Source organism: Pleurodeles waltl, chromosome 3_1, assembly GCF_031143425.1.
Source record: "Pleurodeles waltl isolate 20211129_DDA chromosome 3_1, aPleWal1.hap1.20221129, whole genome shotgun sequence".
In the NCBI taxonomy this organism is placed as follows: domain Eukaryota; kingdom Metazoa; phylum Chordata; class Amphibia; order Caudata; family Salamandridae; genus Pleurodeles; species Pleurodeles waltl.
In genome coordinates, this window is record NC_090440.1 from 677,736,032 (window position 1) to 677,759,772 (window position 23,741).

A 23,741-nucleotide genomic window follows, 5' to 3' on the forward strand; every position below is an offset into this window, starting at 1 on the left:
ACAAAGAGAAGTCAGCCATTTTCCTTGATGCCAATTTGAAGCCAGATGCCAGACTCCATTTTGGACGACACCCTGATGCCCTATTCCAGAGAAAGAGACTTTAAGAATTCTCACCCTAGACACTTTAACTTTGATTTGCCCCGTCTTGTTCATGCAGTAACTTTGCCCCATTCTCCTTGCTGCTGCAAGGAAGCTTGCCCTTAACTTTGCCCCTTTTAAACCTGCCCCATGCTGATCGAACCGGTACCTGAGGGACGAAGACTTTCTTGAATGCTGATTGTATTTTGTAAATATGAAAGGATAATTGTATTATGCATTGTGTTTTTCCTTTTAGGTACCAACTGCTATTTTTACAGGGCCCAAGCTAGAAGTTTTCCAAATTTGTGTTGACTAAATTCGTTTTGCATGAAGCCCCACATGCCAATGCTAATTAGTGGTTAGTCGAGGTATTCATTCGATGCACCATACTAATTTGAAATCTTGTTATGTTGACCAATGTATGAAATTAGTCAAATACAGTTACTCATATTAGTGATTTGCATTGCCATAACTGAATGTATCATAATTCAGATTTTGCGTAGATTGCATTTCTTCCGCCGTTATGGACAGCTAGTAATGTTCGTATACATATATCATTTGGTTTTGAGACTTATATACATTGTGCTAGCTTTGTTAATATAGGGAAATAAATTCACTAACTTTTAATAAACTGGTGTGGTTATTCATGACTGAAAGGTCATGGTGCGCCGAAATACCAACTGTTATTGATTTCTGATGTTTTATTTTGATCTATTAATTGAGTATTGAGTACCGATTACAATAGTTATTGATTATTGATCTAAGTGACCCGACTATTCTAGGATGAGGAGAGCCCGACTCAGCTAAAAGGTTCACCGACCTCCAACGTGTCCAGGTACAGGTAATTTATAAGGGCTGGATGCGTTATCAACACTTCTTACCGCTCTAATCTGCCAGTCTCTGGGCACCACCTGGTTTCTGGCTTGTTCTGGACTGACCAAGGGAAGGGCGACCCTTTCTAGTAGCCACGGACTGCTCATAATGTAACCCCAAGCAGGCCGTAACCTCCAGAAGGAATCCCAGAGGAAAAAAAAAAAACTTTGGACATTAAAGTGAATGGGAAAATAGCCATAGTCTAAAAAGTAGGGAGCAAAGCATGCAGGGAAGGAAACGCAGACTCCTGGGAAGGAGTAGATATGGCCAAAGAAGAAAAGAAGAAAAACAGCAAAAACAGGTAAATACAACTATGAGGGCAAAAAGCCGGCGCAGCACGAAACAGAGCCCAAGGGGAAAGTTTCAGGTCGCGCTGCAACCCAAAAAACAGGTTGTGACCCGAAAAGCAGACGCAGACTGCCGATCTGACCGCGGCCCGCAAGTGGTGGTGCTGCCGGTCTTTGCGGCGTCACACTTGTAGGAGACCTCTTACCTTAGGTCAATTTATAACGCTAGTTGATGTTAAACAATTGGGCATGGGGACACACCAAAATTATTTAGAGAAATGTCATGAAAGGGCTAGTTTCCTTTGTCTATGCAGAGGCAATTAGTAACATGCAATATGCACTGACGGCTGCAAGAAACAAGGGGGAACAAAGCCTGGGTCAAACTTTGGATGACAAATGTTGGGAATACTGCAACAGCAATGTACCGTAGTCCCGTTCAATAATGGGTGAATTCTAATCCACCTCAGACTTGTACAACAATACTATTGCACGCTGGCCAAAAAAAAAAAAAAAAACCTTAATTTCACTTGGGAACAAGGCCCATGTGTTCTAGATGCTGGGAACCAAACTCTGATTTCTTTCCTCTGGCTTAGAATTGTACAGCTGCCCAATGCTACTGAGTGTCGGTGATAGAAACATACAGGTGATGACACAATCTAATACACTCAACATACCCATACTTGCCCCCCTGGGGCATACAGCAGATGTATTTAAAATATATAGATGATTTGTGTCTATGGCATTAAGTCTTGCACTAAGAAAAATTGCAAAGAGATGAATAAGCAGTGAAGTGCCTTTTGAAATTGATTAACAGACATAGTACATTGTAATGAACAGACCAATTCCTACAAGACGATGTTTTTCTACAAACCCAAGGCGCCATGATGGCATTAGTGTATCTATGTGGGACCATTCCACATATTAAGCTATTAAAAGTACGAAATAGCAATATATTTTAAGAGTATTAGAAGAAGATATTGTTTGTAGGGTATCCACATATTCATCACTACTGCAGGGGGAGGGAGAAAAAATGGGTTTTCACAAGGTTCCTTAAAGACAGGAGGTGGGGTGACAATTCCATGATCCCCCAGGTCTCTAGCATAGTACCCGGGTACTGCCAAACTGCCTATCCGGGGTCTCCACTGTAGCTGCTGCTGCTGCCAACCCCTCAGACAGGTTTCTGCCCTCCTGGGGTCCAGGCAGCCCTGGCCCAGGGAGGCAGAACAAAGGATTTCCTCTGAGAGAGGGTGTACCACCCTCTCCCTTTGGAAATAGGTGTGAAGGCTGGGGAGGAGTAGCCTCCCCCAGCCTCTGGAAATGCTTTGATGGGCACAGATGGTGCCCATCTCTGCATAAGCCAGTCTATACCGGTTTAGTGATCCCCCAGCCCTGCTCTGGCGCGAAACTGGACAAAGGAAAGAGGAGTGACCACCCCCCTGACCTGCACCTTCCTGGGGAGGTGCCCAGAGCTCCTCCAGTGTGTCCCAGACCTCTGCCATCTTGGAAACAGAGGCGTCTGTGGCACACTGGACTGCTCTGAGTGGCCAGTGCCAGCAGGTGACGTCAGAGGCTCCTTCTGATAGGCTCTTACCTCTCTTGGTAGCCAATCCTCCTTCCTTGGTAGCCAAACCTCCTTTTCTGGCTATTTAGGGTCTATGCTTTGGGGAATTCCTTAGATAATGAATGCAAGATCTCACCAGAGTTCCTCTGCATCTCCCTCTTCACCTTCTACCAAAAGGATCGACCGCTGACTGCTCAGGGCGCCTGCAAAACTGCAACAAAGTAGCAAGACGATTTCTAGCAACCTTGTATCACCTCATCCTGCCGGCTTTCTCGACTGTTTCCAGGTGGTGCATGCTCTGGGTGTAGCCTGCCTCCTTTCTGCACCAGGAGCTCTGAAGAAATCTCCCGTGGGTCGACTGAATCTTCCCCCTGCAACCGCAGGCACCAAAAGACTGCATCACTGGTCCTCTGGGTCCCCTCTCAGCCAGACGAGCGTGGTCCCTAGAACTCAGCAACTCTGTCCAAGTGACTCCCACAGTCCAGTGACTCTTCAGTCCAAGTTTGGTGGAGGTAAGTTCTTGCCTCCCCACGCTAGACTGCATTGCTGGGTACCACGCGATTTGCAGCTGCTCCGGCTCCTGTGCACTCTTCCAGGATTTCCTTTGTGCACAGCCAAGCCTGGGTCCCCGACACTCTAACCTGCAGTGCACAACCTTCTGAATTGTCCTCCGGCGTCGTGGGACTCCATTTTGTGACTTCGCGTGGACTTCGGTTCACTTTCCTTCCAAGTGCCTGTTCAGGTACTTCTGCGGGGGCTGCCTGCTTCTATGAGGGCTCCCTGACTTGCTGGGTGTCCCCTCTGTCTCCTCCTCCAAGTGGCGACATCCTGGTCCCTCCTGGGCCACAGCAGCACCCAAAAACCTCTACCGCGACTCTTGCAGCTAGCAAGGCTTGTTTGCGGTCTTTCTGTGTGGGAACACCTCTGCAAGCTTCATCGCGACGTGGGACATCCGTCTTCCAAAGGAGAAGTCCCTAGCTCTCTTCTTTCTTGCAGAACTCCAACCTTCTTCCATCTGCTAGCAGCTTCCTTGCACCCTTAGCTGGCATTTCCTGGGCTCCTGCCCACTCTCGACACTGTCGCGACTATTGGACTTGGTCCCCTTGTCTTACAGGTACTCAGGTCCGGAAATCCACTGTTGTTGCATTGGTAGTGTTTGTTCTTCCTGCAGTCCCTATTACGACTTCTGTGCTCTCTGGGGGTAGTAGGTGCACTTTACACCTACCTTTCAGGGTCTTTGGGTGGGCTATTTTTCTATCCCTCACTGTTTTATTACAGTCCCAGCGACCCTCCTAAAGCTCACATAGGTTTGGGGTCCATTCATGGTTCGCATTCCACTTTTGGAGTATATGGTTTGTGTTGCCCCTACAGGGAGTGCAGAATTATTAGGCAAGTTGTATTTTTGAGGATTAATTTTATTATTGAACAACAACCATGTTCTCAATGAACCCAAAAAACTCATTAATATCAAAGCTGAATATTTTTGGAAGTCGTTTTTAGTTTGTTTTTAGTTTTAGCTATGTTAGGGGGATATCTGTGTGTGCAGGTGACTATTACTGTGCATAATTATTAGGCAACTTAACAAAAAAAAATATATACCCATTTCAATTATTTATTATTACCAGTGAAACCAATATAACATCTCAACATTCACAAATATACATTTCTGACATTCAAAAACAAAACAAAAACAAATCAGTGACCAATATAGCCACCTTTCTTTGCAAGGACACTCAAAAGCCTGCCATCCATGGATTCTGTCAGTGTTTTGATCTGTTCACCATCAACATTGCGTGCAGCAGCAACCACAGCCTCCCAGACACTGTTCAGAGAGGTGTACTGTTTTCCCTCCTTGTAAATCTCACATTTGATGATGGACCACAGGTTCTCAATGAGGTTCAGATCAGGTGAACAAGGAGGCCATGTCATTAGATTTCCTTCTTTTATACCCTTTCTTGCCAGCCACGCTGTGGAGTACTTGGACGCGTGTGATGGAGCATTGTCCTGCATGAAAATCATGTTTTTCTTGAAGGATGCAGACTTCTTCCTGTACCACTGCTTGAAGAAGGTGTCTTCCAGGAACTGGCAGTAGGACTGGGAGTTGAGCTTGACTCCATCCTCAACCCGAAAAGGCCCCACAAGCTCATCTTTGATGATACCAGCCCAAACCAGTACTCCACCTCCACCTTGCTGGCGTCTGAGTCGGACTGGAGCTCTCTGCCCTTTACCAATCCAGCCACGGGCCCATCCATCTGGCCCATCAAGACTCACTCTCATTTCATCAGTCCATAAAACCTTAGAAAAATCAGTCTTGAGATATTTATTGGCCCAGTCTTGACGTTTCAGCTTGTGTGTCTTGTTCAGTGGTGGTCGTCTTTCAGCCTTTCTTACCTTGGCCATGTCTCTGAGTATTGCACACCTTGTGCTTTTGGGCACTCCAGTGATGTTGCAGCTCTGAAATATGGCCAAACTGGTGGCAAGTGGCATCGTGGCAGCTGCACGCTTGACTTTTCTCAGTTCATGGGCAGTTATTTTGCGCCTTGGTTTTTCCACACGCTTCTTGCGACCCTGTTGACTATTTTGAATGAAACGCTTGATTGTTCGATGATCACGCTTCAGAAGCTTTGCAATTTTAAGAGCGCTGCATCCCTCTGCAAGATATCTCACTATTTTTGACTTTTCTGAGCCTGTCAAGTCCTTCTTTTGACCCATTTTGCCAAAGGAAAGGAAGTTGCCTAATAATTATGCACACCTGATATAGGGTGTTGATGTCATTAGACCACACCCCTTCTCATTACAGAGATGCACATCACCTAATATGCTTAATTGGTAGTAGGCTTTCGAGCCTATACAGCTTGGAGTAAGACAACATGCATAAAGAGGATGATGTGGTCAAAATAGTCATTTGCCTAATAATTCTGCACTCCCTGTATACCTATGTGCTCCTATTGCAATCTATTGTAATTCTACACTGTTTGCATTACTTTTCTTGCTATTACTTACCCAAGTTTGGTTTGTGTACATATAGCTTGTGTATATAAAACTTATCCTCATACTGAGGGTACTCACTGAGATACTTTTGGCATATTGTCATACAAATAAAGTACCTTTATTTTTAGTACTTCTGTCAATTGTGTTTTCTTATGATATTGTGCATATGACACCAGTGGTATAGTAGGAGCTTTAAATGTCTCCTAGTTAAGCCTAAGCTGCTTTGCCATAGCTACCTTCTATCAGCCTAAGCTGCTAGTAACACCTCTTCTACACTAATAAGGGAAAACTGGACCTGGCACAAGGTGTAAGTACCTCCGGTACCCACTACAAGCCAGGCCAGCCTCCTACACTGGTGGCATATCTAGCTTCACACAGCTCCTCTTAAAATACTTTACCCAAGCCCCACCCCAAAATAATTCTGCAAGTTTTACAAATGTATCTGGTGCTCTTCATTTATCACTTGAGTCCTTTACCATGTATATTTGAGACCCATTTTGGGGAAATTAGCTTGTGCGATGTATATTTTGCCTCCATTTAGTTATATTCAAGTAGAGTCTCTGTCTTTTTGTTTGGTTCCAATATATGTGTGTCTGTAAACCTGACTGTGGTAGCACCTGTTTTAATGGCTTCCACTTTGATTACTTGGTTCAGTATATGTTGCAGTATACTTGCATCACAACCTGACATTTTTAATCTGTTTATTATTTGTTTTGATTGAGGAAAAAACACATTTTTACTGAAGTTGTGCTTAATGTGAAGAACATTTCACACTGACGATTAGTGGCAGTCAAGATTCTAGTGAGAGTCACACACCTTTTTACGTCAAACTAACCAGACAGCACAGCTGTCTGATTGCGAAAGACTTATTGGTGGTATGTTGATAGCTGGCCTGGAAAGAAACTGCACTTATTGCTTTTCATTGGCTTTTTGTTTAGTCACTATTATGTTGATGTTTTCTATTCAATGGTTTTATTTGTTTTAGACTGCCCTTCTACTCTTTGTCCCTTTTGTGGCACACAGCCCATTTACCATCTCTCCAAGTAGCTCATTCTATCTTACCACAAGTGTCTGCCTTTCTAGGATTTTTTTTTCTTTTTTTATAAAAGTGCTCCACAAGAGTGCAAATGTTTTTCTTCCATTCTCTGAGCTTTCCCATTTGTTCAAGGACATTTCTGTTCATAACATTATAAAAATTTAATTTTCCACAACTATGTCCTTTGAGCTGCTCTTACATATGCTTTTACTTTTATACAGCTTCATCCTTCTAGCTACTCTCCAGCAGTAATCAACACTTCCCATTAGTAATTTTTAATGTTAATGCTCATCTGCAGAAACACCGGAAAACCCTCCTTTTCGAGATACTATTGAACAAGGTAGAAGAGATAAGATGCGCTCACCCAACATGGGACATTTTAGTGACGGCGATTTCAATGCCAACTTGATTCATACTCCTGAACCAGATGAGCAACTAGCAGCTGAAAATGCTATATGGTCAGTGCTGCCTCAATTCTCACCAATACGGAAGAGACAGGATGCAATGGGTAAGCAACTGGTAGAGGCACTAGAGCATTTGAACATGAGGGTTCTAAACGGCAGGTCTAAAGAAGACACGCCACCATGCTTCACTCATCACAGCACAAAGTCCGCGACCATAATAGATCATATGGCTGTGTCTACCCCCTTGCTAGCTCATTAGAGTAAGTTCAAAATTAAACCTACTCTCCACAGCTACCACTCATATCAACATATAGAACTGGACTTGAATGCCCTACATTTTCTCCCAGCTGCTGTTGAGCTAGGAACAATTGCATCCATCAACTTAAACTGCCTGATTTGGTCCAAGTCCTCATTGCCACAGCTGTGTGAAAATATAAAAACTCTGTTTCAATCGTCAACGTGTCAGGACTCGCCATTCGTGGAAGTGTGGGCTGTCTTTCTACTCTCATTATCCTCACTCTGCTCTGCCAGGCGTCAATCCCCAACTTGTTGTCAAGCCTATCAGTAAAAAAAATTAAATTAAGAAAGGAACTGAGGCACGAGCTCAGACTAATAAAAGATAGACCTTTCACAGAACTTACATGTGCCCAAATAAAGGCTCTTCGAAAACATTATAAAAATCAGGTATGGTGTGAATGTATTAAGAAGGAGGATAACTTCTGGCTTAAATTACTCCATAACTCAAGAAAGGCCAATTCCAGGGCCTTTTGAGCAACAGTCAATGGCATTGACCGGCAGTCGAGAGTAATAAACTGTTCATCACTTCCTGAGAACAAATGGGTGGACTACCTGGCCAACATCTTTTTCAAACCACTCTTATCTGAGGCAAATTTACATCTGAAGGACTTTGCAAGTCCTAAAATCGTCTGTCAGATGGATTCAGTGCCAAGGCAGTCTCCCGGGTAATCAGGAAGGGCCGCAGGGATGTGGCTCCTGGCCCCAGTGGCCTTCCTCAAGCTATATTTAAGGCCGATCCTGAATACTAGTCGACTACATTGTCAATTATTTACACCAAAGTTTAACGTAATACAACCATCCCTGACAGTTGGAGAGGATCCATCCTTAATCCGATATTTAAAGGGGGTGACAGAACAAATCTGGGCAACTACAGACTGGTTGCATTATTCGACAGTGAGTCCAAATATTTCGCCACCCTATTTGTGGACGACCTGCTCAACTGGTATTATTCAAATAACCTTGTTCCCCTGAATCAAACTGGTTTCCGGAAGGGTTATTGTAGGAAGTTGGCTCTGTATGCACTATTTCAAAGTGAGGAATAGTATGCACAGAGTCCAAGGGTTCCCATTGGAGGTAAGATAGTGGCAAAAAGAGATAATACTAATGCTCTATTTTGTGGTAGTGTGGTTGAGCAGTAGGCTTATCAAAGGAGTAGTGTTAAGCATTTGTTGTACACACAAAGGCAATAAATGAGGAACACACACTCAAAGACAATTCCAGGCCAATAGGTTTTTGTATAGAAAAATATATTTTCTTAGTTTATTTTAAGAACCACAGGTTCAAGATTTACATGTAATACTTTAAATGAAAGGTATTGCAGGTAGGTACTTTAGGAACTTTGAATAATCAAAATAGCATACACAGTTTTCAAATAAATCACATATAGCTATTTTAAAACTAGACAGTGCAATTTTCAACAGTTCCTGGGGGGAGTAAGAGTTAGTTAGTTTTTGCAGGTAAGAAAACCACCTATGGGGTTCAAGTTTGGGTCCAAGGTAGCCCACCGTTGGGGGTTCAGAGCAACCCCAAAGTTACCACACCAGCAGCTCAGGGCCGGTCAGGTGCAGAGGTCAAAGAGGTGCCCAAAACGCATAGGCTTCAATGGAGAAGGGAGTGCCCCAGTTCCAGTCTGCCAGCAGGTAAGTACCTGCGTCTTCAGAGGGCAGACCAGGGGGGTTTTGTAGGGCACGGGGGGACACAAGTTAGCACAGAAAGTACACCCTCAGCAGCACGGGGGCGGCCGGGTACAGTGTGCAAACACGCATCAGGTTTGTCGTTGAAATAAATGGGAGACCAAGGGGTCTCTTCAGTGATGCAGGCAGGCAAGGGGGGGGCTCCTCGGGGTAGCCACCACCTGGGCAAGGGAGAGGGCCTCCTGGGGGTCACTCCTACACTGGAGTTCCGAACTTTCAGGTCCTGGGGGCTGCGGGTGCAGAGTCTTTTCCAGGCATCGGGATCTGGGAGTCAGGCAGTCGCAGTCAGGGGGAGCCTCGGGATTCCCTCTGCAGGCGTCGCTGTGGAGGCTCAGGGGGGCAACTCTGGCTACTCACGGTCTCGTAGTCGCCGGGGAGTCCTCCCTAAAGTGTTGTTTCTCCACAAGTCGAGCCGGGGGCGTCGGGTGCAGAGTAGCAAGTCTCACGCTTCCGGCGGGAAACGCAGTTGTTTTAAAGTTGCTCCTTTGGAAACAAAGTTGCAGTCTTGGTTGAACAGGGCCGCTGTCCTCGGGAGTTCTTGGTCCTTCTAGAGCAGGGCAGTCCTCTGAGGATTCAGAGGTCGCTGGTCCATGGGGAAAGCGTCGCTGGAGCAGTGTCTTTATAAGGGAGGGAGATAGGCCGGTAGAGCTGGGGCCAAAGCAGTTGGTGTCTCCGTCTTCTCTGCAGGGTTTTTCAGCTTAGCAGGCCTCTTCTTCTTAGGTTGCAGGAATCTGAGTTCCTAGGTTCTGGGGAGCCCCTAAATACAGAATTTTAGGGGTGTGTTTAGGTCTGGGAAGGCAGTAGGCAATGGCTACTAGCCCTGAGGGTGGCTACACCCTCTTTGTGCCTCCTCCCAAGTGGAGGGGGTCACATTCCTATCCCTATTGGGGGAATCCTCCATCTGCAAGATGGAGGATTTCTAAAAGTCAGAGTCACCTCAGCTCAGGTTGCCTTAGGGGCTGTCCTGACTGGCCAGTGACTCCTCCTTCTTTTTCTCATTATCTCCTCCGGCCTTGCCGCCAAAAGTGGGGCCGTGGCCGGAGGGGCGGGCAACTCCACTAGCTGGAATGCCCTGTGGTGCTGTAACAAAGGGGGTGAGCCTTTGAGGCTCACCGCCAGATGTTAAAGTTCCTGCAAGGGGGAGGTGATAAGCATCTCCACCCAGTACAGGCTTTGTTACTAGCCACAGAGTGACAAAGGCACTCTCCCCATGTGGCCAGCAACATGTCTCGAGTGTGGCAGGCTGCTAAAACCAGTCAGCCTACACGGGTAGTTGGTTAAGGTTTCAGGGGCACCTCTAAAGTGCCCTCTGGGGTGTATTTTACAATAAAATGTACACTGGCATCAGTGTGCATTTATTGTGCTGAGAAGTTTGATACCAAACTTCCCAGTTTTCAGTGTAGCCATTATGGTGCTGTGGAGTTCGTGCATGACAGACTCCCAGACCATATACTCTTATGGCTACCCTGCACTTACAATGTCTAAGGTTTTGCTTAGACTCTGTAGGGGCACAGTACTCATGCACTTGTGCCCTCACCTATGGTATAGTGCACCCTGCCTTAGGGCTGTAAGGCCTGCTAGAGGGGTGACTTATCTATACTGCATAGGCAGTGTGAGGTTGGCATGGCACCCTGAGGGGAGTGCCATGTCGACTTACTCGTTTTGTCCTCACCAGCACACACAAGCTGGCAAGCAGTGTGTCTGTGCTGAGTGAGGGGTCCCCAGGGTGGCATTAGACATGCTGCATCCCTTAGAGACCTTCCCTGGCATCAGGGCCCTTGGTACCCGGGGTACCAGTTACAAGGGACTTACCTGGATGCCAGGGTGTGCCAATTGTGGAAACAAAAGTACAGGTTAAGGAAAGAACACTGGTGCTGGGGCCTGGTTAGCAGGCCTCAGCACACTTTCAAATCAAAACTTAGCATCAGCAAAGGCAAAAAGTCAGGGGGTAACCATGCCAAGGAGGCATTTCCTTACAGTTATGGTACAGTGATTAAAATCCTCGCGCTAAGTGACATCGCCGACAAAGCAAAACATCGAAATAAAAAGTTACATTTGTGCTTTGTGGACTTTCAAAGCGCCCTTGATTGGGTGGACAGAGCAATTCTTTGGAGCAAACTGCGAAGCTGGGGCCTGCACCTCTTTAACCTTTTTATAGCAGATCTCTCCCCAAAGCTAGATGTGACCAATTCACACCCTCCAAGGATGGAAAATTTGTCTATATCACACCACATATGCTGATGATATTGTTTTATTGAGGCACACAAAAATAGGGCTACAGCAGCTGGTCAGCACCCTGGACGATTTTACAACAGCAAATAAATTAGAAATCAACACTACAATGACTAAAACTATGTCTATAGGATGCCCTTTTAATTTTGTAAGCAAAATTAAGTTTGACCGCATTACCCCGGAAGTGACTCGCTGCTACAAATATTTGGGTTTTACTATAGACAACAAGGCTAACCTTGTGCCGCAAAAGCAGTACATCGCGCAGAAGTGTAAATCCCTGTCATTTGCCTTCTGTGCCCTAGCCAAAAGGTTAAAAGGGCCTTCATACAAACCATTACTGTCTGTCATGTCAGCCAAGTTCCTTCCAGGTATCTGATATGGAAGAGCAGCACTATATGGGAAAGACGCCTCCTTTTGGATCAGCAACAAATAAAAATCTACAAACAAGTCTTTAATCTTCCCCGTACTGCTTCCCCTGCACAGGTCAGGTTAGAATTTGGCCTTAAACAACAGCAGCTGGACAGGAAAGCTCACACCATAAAGACCTGGTATAAAATAAGTAGAAACACTGCTAGCCCTTTAGTCGTGGCTTTGTGGAATTCAGTAAGTAATGATCCAAAGTCAGTATAGAATAGGTATTTGCAGCATTCCCTGCAAGAGACATAAATAATGCACCTATGGGACTCCAAGATCTCATATCCCCTCTTGTGTTGTGTGTTAAAAAAGGAAATAGGTCTGCAATCCTTTCCAGATGATAAATCTAAATTTGAACAACGCTCGCATGCCTGGCTTCGTACGTACACTTACACCACCCTGGTACCATCCCAATATCTGATTTCAAAATTTTCAGTTTACATGAAACAACGCTTGCTTGCGCTTGGCTTAGGAATTCTACCATCTAGAGCGGATCAATCATTGTGGAAGAATGGGGGTGAGACGTCTTGCATGGTTTTGCAATACCGCCAGGGAGGATATGATCCACTTGATCTGTATTTGCCCGGCCTTAAAAGTAGCATGTCGCCAACTGTTAAAACCAGTTTTTAAGAGAAATGGGATTTGTTCTTGTCGGCCAGCAGTAATGAAAATGTTTGACCCAACTGATCCGCAGATAAACTGCCGACTCGCCAAATTCTTGACTGCGTACACCACAAGTGTGAACTTGAGGCTTGGGACCCCACATTTATCTTAAGGATATAGATTTTTTTATTTTTTTTTTAACAAATTGAATCGGAAAGATCGAATAGATTTGCACTTAATTGTTTAGTCACATTATTAATTGCTCCTATTATTGTTTTAGTCTAAATTTTTTATATTACTTAATTATTGTTCATTTTTGCGAAGATTTTAATTAATCATGCAAATAAACAAATAAATCAGAAATCAGAATACTCTCCTGTGTGCTTTAACTCCATATTGCAATCTCTTTTGCTTTCTTACATCACTGTGCCCTCCATGTTCCGTCCCCTGGGCGAACCCCCATGTTGCTACTGGCGCTTCTGTCTGCCCTCTGGGCTGCTTCCACCCTATCCTGCTTCTTCTCCACCTACCTTCATTCCACTCTCTGTGTTGCTGCCCTCATCTGTGTTTTCTACCCTATCTTGGACTGGTAAATAAAAAGAAAAAACACAGAGGCATGCTTCGTGATTGTGCCAATAAAATGATGCAGCCAGATGCATGTATGTTTTCCCTATTTATTACAGATGCTGTGCAGCAAGGCTAAAACCATTAGTAAAGCCAATAGGTCCCAACGACAAGACCAAGTTGCTGTGCCAAGGCTTGTCACTAAAGCCCTAGGAGAAGAGTCTTCCAATCCCCTCTGGTTAAAATTATGGCATTTACCTATAACTGTGTTCTTCACTTCCATGTGATTCTCTGATTGCATGTATATTCCCATTTTAGATGGAGGGGCGAAAATGTGGAATGTGAATGGTGTTCTGCAAAGGACATGTTGAGTAGTGAATGAAATGGAGGCCTACTCAATTTTGCATTCATCCTCGCAGACATGATATCTTTCCAGTAGATTCTGTCCTGCAGCCCTGTATCCCGTATGGCAAGTTTAGTGAATATTAATTGATGTCCTGTTAAACACAGCTCTCCTTAGGAACAAAGAATTGACAAAAAGGGTTTTTGCTGATTTAATGTTTCTGATTAAAGATAGCTTAGCCATGTTTAGGATGCTAGCCGTATTCCTCTCCATTTCACAGAGACCATCCATGACCTCGACATTTTGTTCTGTGGTGAATGCTTTCAGGAAACCAGAAACCCCCCATTTGGGATAGCTGGCAAGTCTTTCCTTCAATATACGTCATTGAAATAGTTAGTGCCTGGCCACTCCCCTTCTAAGAGGAATTGCTTGGGATGCTGTGCCCAGCACTGACTAACCAAAGTTCATATTTCTCAGCATGGAACACATATTGCTTCCTGCTGTACCACGAACTGAGAAAGGCCTGACACTCCCTGACTAGTTCCTTGTATCCATTTGCATTCTGGAAAAGTTCACCAGCATCAGTACAGCGAGACTTCTGAAAAAGAACAGGATTTTGGAAGCTGGAATATGTCCAATAAAGCTGAGGTCAAGTTATGGCCATGGAAGAAGCTCTGCTGGTGGAAAGTACTACACTGCCTGAGGCATGGAGAGGATCTGACCCATAAACACATAGACAAGACTAAGGTGCACTCATGAATGCCTTACAGTTTAAGTGAGTCATTCATGAACCACAAGGGCATGGAAGCCCACTGGCCAGAACCAATTTAAAGACACCTGCTGTTCAGGAGGCAAAGGAGCCTGCGGGGGACACTTCCCAAGTATCATGAGCCAACACTGTTTTGGCTCAGCCTGTGTAGTATATTGTTTTTCCAGGAACCCAAATTACCTATGAGAACTTTTTTTTTTTTTTTTACTTTTTGTCCTCTGCTTTAAGCTGTGCCTGTGATATTTTTACATAACGGAACCCAGGTAAAATATAGCAGAGCACTGATCATCTTAAGATAGTGATCCTATTGGCTAAGAATGGTGACCTTGATTTTTTGAACACTTACAACATTCGCTCTACAATGTAGGGTTCTGGTGATTGCAGTCATTGTCACAGGACCGCTGAGTGTTCCTACTACCTACCAATTTTGACTGCAACCATCAGTTCACAAGATACTGTGCCCTAACGATAGACACCGCAGCAACCCACCGCAATATGATGTGTCAAACCCCAGAAATGGTGGCCTCCCTGCTTTCACATGAGTTTTGAAACGCAGTTAAAGCTCTAACTGATCTCTCCATTAACTGTTTCCAGCACACCCAATTCACTGAATGCTGAACTCTTGTTGGCACTGCGAAATCGGCACTGAATCTTTGACTTGGGACTGATTTTTTGCCGTCAGCAAGCACCATTCCAGCAGAAAGGGAATCCCAAACTACGTTTTGATTGTGTTGTTTGAGTGTTTAAACAATCTTGGGCATTAGATTGCTTGCCAATTCACACAACGTGGGCCCCAACAAATTGAATTACCCCTCCTTCTACCTGCTGCTGCTTAGAAATTAGAAGAAAGTACCTTGTAAAAAAAAAAAAAACACTGCAATATTAAAGACCTAAATAATGATGGTTTGTCACCTTGCGGCTGGAGACAGACAATCTACAGCCACTAGCCCAGGAAGCAATAGAAGGACATTCTGATCGAGAGTCCCCAATGGGTACTCTAAAGGCAGGTCTAATGTACAAACTGCTTTTGCCTATCCAGTCCCATAGATGTGTGATGGAAAGTCCTAAAACTTCACAATTATACTAATTCCTTTTCCATACAAATGAATCCAAAACCGAAGTCACCAGTGTGCAGTAAGAGTGTGGCTTAAGCCTTCGAGTAACACAATACTAAGCATATTTCTAGAGCCTACATTCATGTCGTTGAAAGTTTTGGGTACTGTTGACTGACCTTTGTTGCTACCAAACTCAATTGCCCTCATTTTATTTACCTTTGAAAGATGAAAGAATATGTGGATCTTGCAGGATTTAAACCCATGACCATGGGGTTTAAACATACATCCCTGAAGTTGATGTATTAGTTCACTCAGCCAGCAGACTCGGCATAATTTATAGTTTCGAAGTTCTGCATCCTATTCAGAACATTCTTCACAATGCATTATCAATAATGACCATGTCTTTCTTTAATCGCCATGACTTTGTTCAAGATGCCTCCTAGTTTGGGTCTCTTTTTCATAAGCACATTAAAAATGAAAGTAATCAAGGAAGGGGACAAAAGACTTTAGATTGTCTGCAGAAAAGAGCCACAATCCAAGACTGTACAGAACAAGGCGGAAGCACTAGTAATTGGCTGATAAGCCTTGTCTTTGCTCACCATGACTTAGCCTGTCAATCTTGGTATACCACCTACTCTGGGAACGAGGGACAACTTCATCAACGGCGCATTCCCCCACTGCCACCCTGCCACTCCCCTACTCTCGTTCTTAAGTTCAGACCCTGCCTTCTTCGCTAGCTTCCTGACATATCGTCCTTGCTCCTCATTTACTCTCTGAATTACTGCTGAGCTTCTAACGCATGTTCGCAGACCCAAATTAGCCATGATCACTACTCTTTCCTCTCCCCTTCTCAAATTTGTACACCCCCTTTCCCTTCCTCTCTCGTTCCCCGACTCTTAGCCTCTCCATGCTCCTACCTAGTTTCCTCACTCGATCTCTCTTGCATCCCCTACTCACTTACTCACCGCCTGGGGCAGCTTCTCTGCAGTGGCTGAGCCAGAAGATGAACAATAAAACGATAGCTTGCTATTGTTTTATTTTTCATCTGCTGGCTCATCCAGCAGCGTGTACGGGGAGGGGCCGGTCTGGGCCACAGGAGGTGGGAGTTCACCAAGTGCGCATGTGTGTTTTGCCGGCCTCAGACAGCCGGCAAAACACACATGTACACGTAGGTTTCTCCAACCCAGCTGTATGCACAGCCAGGCTGGAGAAACAGCACAGACCCCAGGCTTGTGTCTGAGCGGCAGTCTAAGCCGCTTAGACCAATCCTGACGCTGCTTTCATACTATATTTAGCATGAGAACAGCACCAGGATTTCTGGGGAGACTGTGCGGGTGTCCCAGTGAATGCTAGAACACCAGACGAAGAGGAGCGATGAGCAAGGCAGCATGATGCAGCAGGAGGATGCTAATAGGAGAGAGGAGAACCGGTAAGTACGTTTTCTATTTTTTCTTCTGTTTCTCCCATCCCAGTCATCACCCCCTTGACATATGCAGCGGCCGTGCCTCTTCTCTCAGTTCTGTGCTTCAAAACTCATTCTCTGTCTAACCAGTCTCCTCCTTCCTTGTTCCATACCCGCCTCCGACGGAGTCTACTGGTCTTATTGAATTCCTTTCCTTGTTCAATCACTCACTGCTTGCCTCACTCGAGGTTGTTCCCTTGTCCCTTACCTGCCCTCTTACCCTACTCCTCTCTCAGACCTCACCATTTATTCAGCTCTTCCACTGCACACTCCTGTATCACACTCACTCTGGTGAAAATGGTAAAACACGGCATTGACTATCTGTAGGTCAGACTAGAATTGTTATTATTGGAGAAAAAAAAGCACTTGCAATGCCAATAGGCCTCAGCCAAGCTTCAGGCTCTGCCAGTGCTTTCTGCTGTTTGCACACAGACACACAAAATGCATGCACACACATGGGGGGGTGTAGCTTAAGGGTGTGTGTGGGGTGCTACACTCCCCTCATAAATGTATTTTGTAATAAATGGTTGGGCGCAGGTGCTTTCAGTGTGGTATGGTGAGGGGTCTGTCGGATTTCACCTTAGTTTTTACACACACTGACAAAAACAAACATGTACTCTCTTCCTTCACTGTTTAGATAGACTTCAAAAATGCTGGTCATTTCACAAAATAATGCGCTTTCGCTCACTTAGTGCACCTACTGATCCGCATTCCTCTCCCTTTCCACTGCATATTAAGAAGCCCCTCTTGTGAACCTTGTTTGTTGTAGAATGTATTTTAACATCATGTGCTGGCAGTACTTAATTTGTAAATAAAAAGGGGCCGGTGCCCAAAGCCCTTCTGTTAAACATGCGGCTGCGGCAATTAAATGTGCGAACACAGAATACTGAGACAGCTTAATCCTGAAGCCATCTTGGACCTCTTCGATCCATTTAAAACCACTCCCTGCCCCTTCAGCTACACTTGCAGCTTTCTGCTTTCTCCCGTTGTGAAGTTTTTTCATTTTTCTCTTCCTCCGTCTTTCCCAAACAAGTCTTTTGCTCGCTGCAAATGCTTGAGGCAGAAGAATAAGGAGCTGCCCTCCAAAATAAGTGCTGGTGCTCAGCACCGGAAACAACAAGCACAAATTAAGCACTGTGTGCTGGCATGATTGTCAGGAAATTTGAAGATAACACCCTCCTCCCAATTATACTGACCAAGCTACGCCCGATGGCTAGCAATCTTGAAACAGATTTTCCATTAAACAAAATCCATTTTACAGGCATGTGTTGTGACGTATGTGTCATGATGTGTGCATCCACATAAATCGCCATTTTAATTTAATATTCTAACTTGACGTTGACCCTTTAAGAGGGTATAATAAACTGTGAAAAACAAAAAAAGAAAAGCACGTGCATGTGCACGTAAAGCATGAAAGAGGTGGCAAGCAGCAGACAGCGCTTTTCAGTTTTTAGGCACATCATTAAAAAATATACATTCAGTATAAAGTGGGACAGGAGTGGGTGGGAAACATTGAGGAGTAGGCAAGGGGTAGGAACTTAGCTGTGGAGTTGATTGGGGGTAACTGCTTGAACTGCCCACCAGTGGGCAGAACAACTTTGTCCCCACTGATTTGGGGTGGCCATAACTCCAACCTCTTTTTTTTAAAAAAAGAAATCTTCCCTGGTATCTGAAGGGCTTTCTGTCCCCCTTGGGGGCAGATGGGCCTTACAAAAATAGTCCGATCTGCCCCCACGGGGGGCAGAAATGGCCAACAGTATCGTGCTCCCAAGAGGAGCGACCCTTGCCCAAGGGGCTGCCACCCCCAAACAAAACACCAATCCCTGGTGCCTAAGTGGTTTCTGCCCACCCTGGGAGGCAGATTGGCCTAAGAAAAATAGGCCAATCTGCCCAAAGGTGGGCAGAAATGGCCTAAAATAAAATTGCCCCCAGGGGAGCGACCCTTGCCTAAGGGGTCGCTCCCCTTTCATGAAATTGTCACACAAAAAACAATCCCTGGTGTCTAGTGGTTTCTGCCCCTCCTGCCCCCCGTTGGGGGACACACTGGCCTAATAAAAATAGGCTGATCTGCTTAAAGGGGGGCCGAAATGGGCTGAAATAAATTTGTCCCCCAGGGGAGCGACCCTTGCCTAAGGGGTCACTCCCCACCTGTAAACAAAAATTGAAACAAATTCTCCCTGGTGCCTAGTGGCTCCTGCCCCCACTGGGGGCAGATCTGCCTAATTAAAATAGACCAATCTGCCCCCAAGGGGGGCAAGAAAGGCCTTAAAAAAAATGCCCCGCCCATGGGAGCGACCCTTGCCCAAGTGGTCGCTCCCCTTCATTGTTTATAATAAAAACAACAAACTCCTGCTGTCTAGTGGGCAATTCTGCAGCACGATCGCTTTACGATCGTGCTGCAGAAATGCTCAGAAAGACATGAAAGGAAAAGCCTTTCCTTTCATGCCTCTCTAATCTCTCCCCACCCCCCCCCAACCCGATTGAAAGAGAAATTAAAGCATTTCTCTTCCGATTGTGCTGGAAGTTAAGCTTCCAGCGCAATGGGGGCGATCTCTGATGAGGTCAGTGCGATCGCGCACTGATGTCATCAGACGTCACTGGGTGGGGCGGGTTGAGGAGGGGGTCAGGGATGGAAGGGGAAGTGATTCCCCTTCCATCCCTGCCCAGGGGAGTGGGGGTGGGGTGCTAGTGCTCCCCCCGTCAGCCGGGTGCAGGACGAGCTGGTTACGTCCTCGGGACACGGCAACCGAAGACTTAACCAGCTGGTCCCCGGCACCCCAGGAGTTAAGAGGCTTTCAGGCTCACTTTGACTTCGAATACTTGCCAAAATAAATATCACAGCAATAGCACAGCATATGTAAACTATCTGACACATAGAAAGACGCAAAAAAAAGTATTTGTTAAATTGTACGAGTGCACGCATCATTTCAATGGGCTCAAACAAATAAACCCTCACTTGTTTACTTGACTTTCACATTTATAAACACACAATTGGACAAAAGCTGGGCGAAAATTAATCAAGTGATCCAACCTAGAATACATGGAAACTAAGGGCTATATAACAAAAAATTCAATTAACAAATCAACTCCATTATTAACTACAACACACAAAAACCCAGGGGCAGCTTCGAGAGAAAGGTTTTAACAGGTACATGAGGGGGGTTGGGCTCACAATATAAGCACTTAAAGGTGAGAATGATGTGCTACTTGTGAACTGAGCATTGCTTGGTAGGAACGAAACTAGAAAACTACTATTCCAACATTCATCCCTTCAATAAAATGTTATTTTTTGGGGCACTTGATCCAAATATGTACAAAATACGTTACAGAAAAGGTATACTTTTCATTAATGAATCCATCTCTCATTAACATGTTTCATATAGTTGCTTAAATTTTTCTATGCACCATTAGCACTGCCAAATAAAGTCCTATACAAATTGTATAACTTACGTGACATGTATTGTCTTGTCTAAGTATGAAGACACTCCTGACAAAATACAAAAAAATAACACTTCAAGACAATAGGGGTAACCTATTTTGCCAGAGAAAACAACTCCACTACTAAGGGAGTGGATACCATGGAGTCCTGAGCCAACCATTGAGGGTTTTTACCTGTAATTGGTCAGCTATTCAGCAGCCCAGCGATCGCCTGAATGTTATATTGCCACTGCCCAAGATTTACTTGTTTTTGGAGCACTTGAGACCACTGACTTAACTTGTGCCACCGTGGCTTGTGTTAGTGCCTGACTTAAGCCAATAAGACGAATCATACATTTCGTTAGAATATTAGATAGTTAATATACTTTTTATTGACGATGAGCTTGTGAACGTAGTCAGTATTTTCTATGAAGCGGTGACATTGGTACTGGCAGTATAGGCTGTGCTCCGAGCTTCTTCTCTCATCCCAGTGGTAATTCCTCATTCTATGTCCGCAAGGCAGTGCTGTTAGCTGCTTCTCTGATCCCAGTGTAATTCCTCATTCTTAGTCCTGTAGACAATGCTGCAGCTATGTCTCTGATCCCAGTGGTAATTCCTCATTCTAAATCCTCCGGACAGTGCTGAACCTGCTTCTCTAGTTCCAGGGGCAATTTCTCATTCTTAGTCCTCTAGACGGTGCTGCTAGCTGCTTCTCTGATCCCAGTGGTAATAACACATTCTTAGTCCTGTAGACAATGCTGCAGCTGCTTCTCTGATCCCAGTAGTAATTCCTTATTCTAATTCCTCTAGACAGTGCTACAGCTGCTTCTCTGGTCTCAATGGTAAATCATCATTGCTAATCCTATAGGTAGTGCTGCTAGCTGCTTCTCAGGTCCCATTGGTGATTCCTCATTTTAAGTCCTTTAGACAACGCTGCAAGCTGCTACTCTGGTCCCGTTGGTAATTCCTTATTCTAAGTCCTCTAGGTAGAGTTGCTAGCTGCTTCTCTGGTCCCACTGGTAATTCCTCATTCTTAGACTAGTAGACAGTGCTGCTTCTCTGGTCCTAGTGGTAATTCCTCATTCTGAGTCCCCTAGACAGTGCTGCAGCTGCTTCTCTGGTCCCGTCACTAACGCCTCCATTCTAAGTCCTCTAGCAAGTGCTGCAGCTGTGTCTCTGCTCTCAGTGGTAATTCCCCATTGTTAGGCTTCTAGAAAGCGCTGCAGCTGCATCTCTGGTCAAACGACCTCTACACTCTAAACCAAAACCCATAGGTAAAAGACATTGGCCCTCATTATGGGCTGCTGTGGCGGTCTCACACGGAGTGTGGCGGGTTGGCCTCTGCCAACTCACCACATCCCCGCCTGCACTGCCAGGGCGGTAGGACAGCCGGGCTGGAGATTAACGTCTCAGACCCGGCGGTCCACTGAAGACTGCCGGTAGTATCACAAGTCGGCTTTCCACTAGGGTTTCCGTGGCGGTAGCACCGCCATGAAAACTCTGGCAGAAAGGCTACAGAATACAGAAAAATTATTTCCTGTCACCGGCAGACGACTCCCCCAAGCCCCCCCTGGCAAGCCCAATACCCTCCTTCCCCCTCCTCCATACCAGAACACCCCACCCCCTGCTTTCAGTACAGTACCCCCTACACCCCTCCAGTACAGAATCCCCACCTCTCCCTGCATACACACAACACCCTCACCCTCCCACCGCCACATACGCGCACACACACCCACACCCACCCCGCGTACACTTATTCACCAACACTTACATAAAAGCATTCACTCACACGCATCCATACTCACATTCACTTCAACAATCATACACACATTCAAACACCAATACAAACACGCATGCACACGCAGACAACACCCACTCACACACAACACCCCCAATCCTCCCAACACCCTCCCCTGTTCTGAAAAGACCGCCAAAGTCATAGAGGGCCATTGTCATTTACGTCAATAGCTCGAACTCTCACAAATGCGAGACCTATTGCATTGCAAATGCTTTTTTTAATTATTGAAAGCCTGTGAGACCTATTGCATTGCAAATGCTTGTTTTAATTATTGCAAGGAGAGCTGGCCTTTGCTCAGAGTGCGCCCTATCCGAATCCAAACTTGGCGCCCGCTCACACTGGTACTCTTTATTTTTCCATGTATTGAACATCTGTGACGAGCAGGTGGAACTGAAGGTCTGGGGGTATGGTTAAGTAGCACCATGATAAGAAGAAAAAAAGAAAAAAGCAGACAAGGGCGCCAGTGATCTTCGGAAAAAGTGTTGAAGTACACTTTTCTTTGGACAATAGTCAGGGAGACTGCTGGAGGGTTGTCTGCGCCCTGGGCCTGGACCCAGCTGGCAAAGGTAAAAGACCTAGAAGTGGCTGGTCCACCTAAAGCCATGGACCATTCCATCCACCACTTGACGCCTGTGATCCTTTACTTTTTAACAGTGGTATCCGACACTCATTTATCTGCGTTCTCACCTGTGATCACTCCATCAGGCACTTGACTTCTGTGACCCACACTGGTATCTCACACTCACACGTCTGCTCCTTCACTGACTCATTCCCATCATACATTTACTGTTGTGCTCCCTCGTCTTACACTCTCATCTGTCCTCCCAGTGCCTGTCGCTTTATTTCCTTACCGACTGCGCGTCCTCGCGTGCTGGCGCTGCAGTGAGACACTGCGACCACAGATCACCTGCAACCAGCCCTGTCACCAGGTGACACCAAGTAAATTGCATGAGGAGAAACGAAACTCAGACTTTAAGATCCGGAAGCAGTGAACAGGGGGCGGGGCTAAACTGCAGTAAACACGTAGGCGGAACAATTTACTCCAATGCTTTCTCTCCCAAATAACTGTCTGCCCTCATTTCCTCCATACCCCATTCCCCTGGTACTGCAGCTAGATTGTCCTCCTTTGTGTCTTCCGCTCTTCATCACTCGCCTTCTAAAACAAGAGCTTTCACGCCCACCTCTCAGTCCAGTGGCGTAACAAAGGCCCTCGGAGCCCCCGCAGTGCGGTGGGGAGGGGGCGTTGGGTGGCCCATTCACATAGTACACTGTGCGCCGGCGGCGGGTCCAGGGGAAAGGGGCCCGCTGCAGGTACTTTGCGGGGGTGGTGGTGAGCTCAAGTTTCCTAACTCCTCCAGGGTGGGATTGGCAGGAAGGGCAATCGGGCAGTGCCGGGGGCCAGTGGCAGACGAGAGTTAGTGGGACATTTTTTCCGCCTGTGAATATAGCAGCTCCACATACCAGGCAGTGGCTAATTTGTAAATAAAAAGGTGCTGGTGCCCAAATCTCTCCTCTTAAACACGCGGCTGCTTCAATTAAATGTGCGAATACGGAATACGGAGGCAACGTAATCCTTTTGCTATTCTTTTTCTGGCATTGCACGCGCTTGCTGTGCACCTCTCAAAAACGACACTGACACCTTTCTTACAGTTAGCCAAAGGGGACTAATCTCGCTCAGCTGTCTCCACCTTTATTTAACACCCCCTGTCTACCGGAACAAGTTCTGTTCTTCGGGGCAGATTCAGGACGGTCTAGTGGAGAACGACTAGATTGTTACACAACATTACAATCCTGAAGCCACCCCGGGCCTCTTCAAACTATTTAAAGCCACTCCCTGCCCTTTTTCGTTTTTCCCTTCCTCCG

General features: G+C 45.7%; 1 protein-coding gene across 2 annotated transcripts in view; it reads right to left on the minus strand.

Moving 5' to 3' along the window:
• The window catches only part of LOC138284477 (E3 ubiquitin-protein ligase TRIM56-like), a 37,016-nt gene extending 13,929 nt beyond the window's left edge, over window positions 1-23,087 (minus strand). The window contains exon 1 of one of the 2 annotated variants that reach the window (XM_069223282.1): window positions 22,969-23,087. The gene's annotated coding sequence lies outside the window, so the exon portion shown is untranslated. Of the gene's footprint in view, window positions 1-22,729 lie in introns of both variants that reach the window. The other variant, XM_069223281.1, reaches the window with a different exon arrangement.
• Window positions 23,088-23,741: the final 654 nt, after the last annotated feature.